Source organism: Tenrec ecaudatus, chromosome X, assembly GCF_050624435.1.
Source record: "Tenrec ecaudatus isolate mTenEca1 chromosome X, mTenEca1.hap1, whole genome shotgun sequence".
Lineage (NCBI taxonomy): Eukaryota > Metazoa > Chordata > Mammalia > Afrosoricida > Tenrecidae > Tenrec > Tenrec ecaudatus.
In genome coordinates, this window is record NC_134548.1 from 116,616,754 (window position 1) to 116,623,203 (window position 6,450).

Here is a 6,450-nt window from a genome sequence, read left to right on the forward strand (position 1 = left end):
CTAGACCAGAGGATGTACACTAGTACAGATCAGAGCTGGAAACATAGGGAATCTAGGACAGATAAACCTCCCAGGACCAATAATGAGAGTAGAGATACCAGGAGGGTAAGGGGGGGTGGGGAAAAAAGAGGTAACAGATCACAGCCCTATATATAATCCCCTCCCAGGGGGACGGACAAGAGAAAAGTTAGTGAAGGGAGACATTGGTCAGTGTAAGACATGACAAAACAATAATTTATATATTATCAAGTGTTAGGGAGGGATGGTAGGGGAGGGAGTTGGAAAAATGAGGAGCTGATACCAACAGCTTAAGTAGAAACAAAATGTTTTGAGAATGATGATGGCAACAAATGTACAAATGTGCTTGACACAATGTATGGATGTATGGATTGTGATAAGAATTGTATGAGCCCCCAATAAAATGATTTTAAAAATATTAGGAGCCTCAGCTATTATTCGGGTTGGCTTATACGGGAGTATATATAGTAGTGACTCCATGGAAATGTTTTGAATGAATGAAGTAGTGAGGAAGGATTTGCTATGAGATTTCTGGGCCTCAGACCTCCACATCAAGGAGCATAGGGTTAGATACATACTTGTATTTCAAGATAGAGTTATTGCCAGAGATTACTGTGGCCAGAAAGTGCAGCATAGAGAAATAATTTCATTTGTTAATAATAGATGAATGGAATAACAAGTTCAATTCTACAGTGACGTGAACCTTGATTATCAGTACCCAGTAGCCACAACGTTGTTGTTGCATTGTTAGGTGCTGTCAACCACTTATGAGCTGAGTGACTTTGGGAAATTTAGTTAACCTACTTTATCATTGGTAAAATGGATATGAGAATATGATATTGCATAGAGTTATTGTAATGATTAAATGAATTAATAAGATAATGAACCTTGGACATTACTTAGAACATAGACTATGCCAATGATGGTAAAGATGAGGAAGAGTAATAGAAGCAGCAGAAGAGGATGGAAAGGAATAAGTAAAGGAAGATGTGAACTTTTATAAGATTATTACAGTTTTATGATTCTCCATTAAATACTCTTCTTTACCTGTGTCACTGTCTTGGTTCTCAGAAATGTCACTATGATGGCTTGTATTGGTATGCTTGCATGGGTGACATTCCTAAGGCTATGGCCATATCTCTATGGCCACAAAACAAACAAACAAACAAACAAACAAAACCAGTCAATTCATCAGGGAAAATAGAACCATTCATATCCAAGGGGCCAGACTATGGGCCAGCGTGGCTTGCTTATTCGCCTAGCAATCCCATGCCATCTGTATTCATGTGGGGCACGTCAAAGTTTAGACTGAAAAGAAATGGCTTCCTAGTGGAGCTGGAGCTGGAGATGTACTGGACTAGTAGTGAATCAAATGTCCAGTGAGCCACGGAAGGTTTCCTTCAAAGAATGCCACAAATGAAATACAATGAAAAAAGTCCCTGGATTCCAGAAAGAGGATTTACATTCTGAGAAACAGTCATACCAATAGCTGTTCTTGATGCACAAATAGCAACCGCAGGAGAGAAATATCAATCCAAAATTAGAAAGGAATAGTTTCTATGAATATGTGTAGTTCATTATTGAATTTTGAGGCTCATTATACAAGTGATAAAATATGGAATTTTATGATTACTTTGTATAATTTTGTATAGACAGGAAGAGCCAAACTCCTTTTAAAGTCAGTGGGAGATAGGCATGACAAATGAGGGGAAAACTTAGGCTTTCTCTATTTTTCACATTTCAATATCTCAAAATGCCAAAACACTCATCTTATTTTCAAATAGACCATCAAGGACAATAACAATGATTTATTAACATAGCTGTATTCTTCTAGAGGCTCAAAGCATTGTTTAGGTGTTCTCTGGGTTCTTTTCATAATGGAAAGGGTAGAGTTTTTGGTTTTTGTTTTGTTTTTCAGATACAAGGCAGTGTGGTCAACCCATTTACATAACAAGGGGTCATTGATATATTTGTCCCTTTTAAAAATAAGATTAACAACAATGCCTTATTTTAAACAAAAATCTGAACACCTGCCCTATTTGGTAGACTAAGCAATCCCAGTGTTTAGTGAGTTGGCATTGGAAGATCAGCAGTTTAAAACTCAACAGGCATTCCTTTGAAGTAAAGGCAAGGGGGCATTCTATGCCAATAAAGATTACAGTCTTAGAAACCCAGAAGGGTAGTTCAACTTTGTCTTATAAGGTCACTATGAGTTGGATTCAATGAATGGTAGTGAATTTTTGAGTGTATATTGTAGAGGTGTTTAAAGGTGTATACTTTAAAAAAACTTATTGACATTACTTCATACTTTAGCTACTATTGTACTAGTTATTTCCTTACAGATTGTACCCAGTTGACTACATGTAACCTAGCAATGCTTTGATCAGTATTTTGATGACACGTTGGCATCAGGTGCTGTAGGGAACACACTTGACTAATGAGAGCCAAAGTCTCTTCCACAGATGTAGTCAATTTGACTTTTCTTTCTTTCCATATGTACATTGTCAACTTTGGTGTTGCTGAAAAAAGGTGTTTGCTATGAACAAGACATTGGTCTTACAAAATTCTGTTATGGGGTCTCCAGCTTCATTTATATCGCCAAGACCATACTTTCCATCCACTGTTCCTTCATCTTTGTTTCTAATTTTTGCATTCCAATTGCTAACAATTATTTGAATGCATGTTTGATCGAGTTAGACTTAAGTCATTGGTAGAAATCTCCAATTTTTTCATCACCGGTTTTAATAGTTGGTCTGTATAATTGAATAACAGTTGTATCAATTGGATTTCCTTGAAGGTGGAAGTTATAATCCTATCACAAACAACATTGCAAATCAAGACTGATTTTGAAGTGTCCTTTTGACAATGAATGCAATGCCATCCCCTTGATTATGTCATTCCCGGCATAGGAAAGCATATGAGTTTTTGATTCAGAATGGTCAATGCCAATCTATTTCTGCTCACTAATGCTAGGATATCAACCTTTATGTGTTGCATTTCATTTTTGATCACTTCCAATTTTCTTAGTCATACTTCATACAAGTTCCAATTATTAGTAGATATGTGCAACTAGTTTTTTCTTATCTTGAGTAGTGGCCCATCAGCAAATGAAGATGCCAAAGGTTCCAATTCCATAGGTTTCCTCCATTCATGTCACCATAGTCGACTCTACTTTGAGAAAGCAGCTCCTCCTTGGTCACATTTTGAATGCTTTCGGAACCTAGGGGCCCACTTTCTGGCACTATCTCTGATAACATTCTGCTTCCATTCATTAGGCCCTGGGGATCTCAGCATGTTTCAAAACTGTGCCTCAGGTGTACAGGGCCTCCTATCTCCGAAGTGTCCAGCTGATCCCTTCTTCATAATATTTTCTTAGTCTGGATGTTCTGCTAAGATTTGTTCACTTGGGGTGACCCTGCTGGAATTTCAAATACCAATGACATGGTTTCTAGCACAGAAACTCACAATCCACCAGAGTAGGACACATTGACAGACTAGTGGTGGGAGGGTCAAAGTATATCGATAAATACTTTCCTCTTTTGTCTCCTTGGCTAAAGGTTTTGAGACACACTTCTTTTTTGGGGGGAGGGGGGGGTCATAGCCACTTTATTCCGAGTGTAATCTTGAGGCCAAGGCTGTTTGCCCTAATCAAGGATGGTGTGACCAAGGGCATTTTCTTTCCTGGCCCCTCCCCTCCCTCTCAGACAAGTCCCCACTTTTAATGTAACGTTGGTTATATTCCTTTTAAGAAATGAGATTTCCCACCAGAAGCAGGAAATCCTGACCTAACCACAGAATGAGTCAGGCCCTATCCCCTATTTCAGCCACCTCAAAGAAAGAAGTCTGTTGGGGGTAGCTAGGCCTACTGGAAAAATACACCTGATTAATGGAAGCAGTGGTTATGGTTTCCCGGCCCCGGCCCCACTAATGCACTAGTCCCCAGTCTTCCAGAAAGCTGGAGACAGGCACAGAGAAAGGGAGGTGATGTGAAGAGAGTAAGAAAGTGACCCCCCACCCTGGGTCCAAAAAAGACAAGTGTTATTAATTGGGCACAAGGAATAAAAAAGACCTTGATATTCTGTCTTCTGAGTTACAGCTAGTAGGAACGAGTGGGAGAGGGGGAAACATGGGTGTGGGGTGAAGAGCTGGGATGGGCCTGTCGGCTGGAGGTCTAGTCCGCTTAGTTTTTATATTGGAAGGGCTCCTCGCCGGTCTCGTTGAGAAGACACGTGCGGATGAGGGCTTCTGTCACCGCGAAGGGGTCACAGTTGGCAGAGGGGCGGCGGTTTTCAAAGTAACCCTTCTTCTCCTGGCCGGTCATCCGGGAATGCGGATGCTGGCGCCTCGGTTGGCCACGCCGGCGGAAAAGTCGTTGATGTTGGAGGTTTCGTGGAATCCCGTGAGGCGCCGGGCGTTGTCCAGGCCCCCTTTGGGGTCGTAGGCGCGGATGTGGTATTGGTGCCGCTTGCTTAGCCTCTCGATGGACTCCTCAATGTACTTCAGACCATTCTCTTCCCGCATGGCCTTGGTGCTGAAGTTGGTATGACAGCCTGCACCGTTCCAGTTCCCAGGGATGGGCTTAGGATCGAAGGTTGCTATCACTCGAAAGTCTTCACACACACGGTGCAGGATGAAGCGGGCCACCCAGAGATGATCCCCCATGTCGATTCCCTCGCAGGGTCCTATCTGGAACTCCCACTGGGCAGGCATGACCTCGGCATTCGTCCCTCCAATCTTGATGCCAGCATACAAGCAGGCCCGGTAGTGAGCCTCCACAATGTCCCTGCCGTAGGCTTTGTCTGCCCCCACACCGCAATAATACGGACCTTGGGGTCCAGGAAAGCCATTGGAAGGCCAACCAAAGGGGTGCCCATCTGTCCCCATGAGGGTGTACTCCTGCTCCATTCCAAACCAGGGGTGTTGGCTGGTCACCATGTCCATAATCCACTTACAGGTGTGCCGTAAATTGGTCTCTGCAGGCTTTCGGTTGTACTTAAAGACTTCACAGAACACCAGCTTGTTGGGGTCCCTGCGGAGCGGGTCCCGGAACATGGCAACAGGGATGAGATACATGTCACTGTTGGAGCCTTCAGACTGGAACGTGCTGGAGCCGTCGAAATTCCACTCGGGCAACTCTTCCACACACTTGGGCTCACAGTCCAGGGTTCGGGTTTTACAGCGGAGCCCTTCTCCAGTGCCATCGATCCAGATATACATGGCTTGGACTTTATCGCCCTGAGGCAGAGCCATGTACATCTGTTTGAAGCCTTTGTTCAAGTGGGAACTTGTCGAGGTGGCCATGGTGGAAGGTGTTCTGCGCTGGCGGCCGCAGGAGGGAGGGCAGGCGGCGAGAGCGAGGTGAGGAGCGGCGAGGCGGCCAGGTTGGCGGCTTACGGGCTCGGCTCCACTCCCATGCTCAGCTCTGAGACACACTTCTTAATGTTTCTGAGATACCTCACTCCAGAATACCTTTTTACATCGACTTTCTCCTTCTCTGTTTAACTTTCCAATTTCCCTTGCTTTGGGGGATGGCTCTCCAAATATACCTCTTATGTACAAGCCTTTCCCTAAAGCCAAAACAGCAACGTGAAACAACATAGAGAAGATAATTTAAACAATTCCAAAGCGCTATGTAATACAAGCTATTACTATGCCATTTCTAATAGTTTTTATATCAACTGTATGCATCATAATTAATAGTCATCATGAAGCTATTGAATGTCTGAAGAAAAAAATGGCAGCTATTTGTTAAATACTTGTGTCACCACCAATCAAAAAACAGCATTACATTCCCTAGAGGACCACGAAGACTTCCCAAGTAGTTTGCAGACAAAGGAAGAATTAAGGGAACTCCAAGCTTCCATCTATATTAATTCAAACATCAGTCAGCCTGAGAATATGCCTGTAGTCGAAGTGTAATGCTAGTGGTTTTCTATCTACCATAACTTTAAAGGTATCTCTAAATAACTTTCGCAGAAACAAAAAAGAAATGTGGTATGTAAAATACGTTAGTATGAGGGTAACTAAAAAAACATTGCTAGGGTGTGGGAGGGAGGGGGGAAACAAGGAGCTGATACCAAGAGCTCAAGTAGAAAGAAAATGTTTTGAAAATGGTGATGACAACAATTGTACAAATGTGCTTGACACAATGGATGGATGGATTGTGATAAGAGCTGAACAAGCTCCCAATAGGACAGATGACTCCTTCAGGACCAGTGGTGAGAGTGGCAAAGCCTGGCGGATGGAGGGAATGTGAGGTGGAAAGGTGGAATCGATTACAAGAATCTATGTATAACTTCCTCCCTGGGGATGGACAACAGAGAAGTGGGCAAGGGGAGAAGACAGACAGTGTAAGATATGACAAAGTAATAATAATTTATGAATTATGAAGGGTTCACAAAGGAGGGGGGAGGGAGGGGAAAATGAGGAGCT

General features: G+C 42.9%; 1 pseudogene; it reads right to left on the bottom strand.

The window, feature by feature from the left end:
- Window positions 1-4,098: 4,098 nt before the first annotated feature.
- LOC142433077 (glutamine synthetase pseudogene) lies at window positions 4,099-5,428 on the bottom strand (annotated as a pseudogene).
- Between the last annotated feature and the right edge of the window lie 1,022 nt (window positions 5,429-6,450).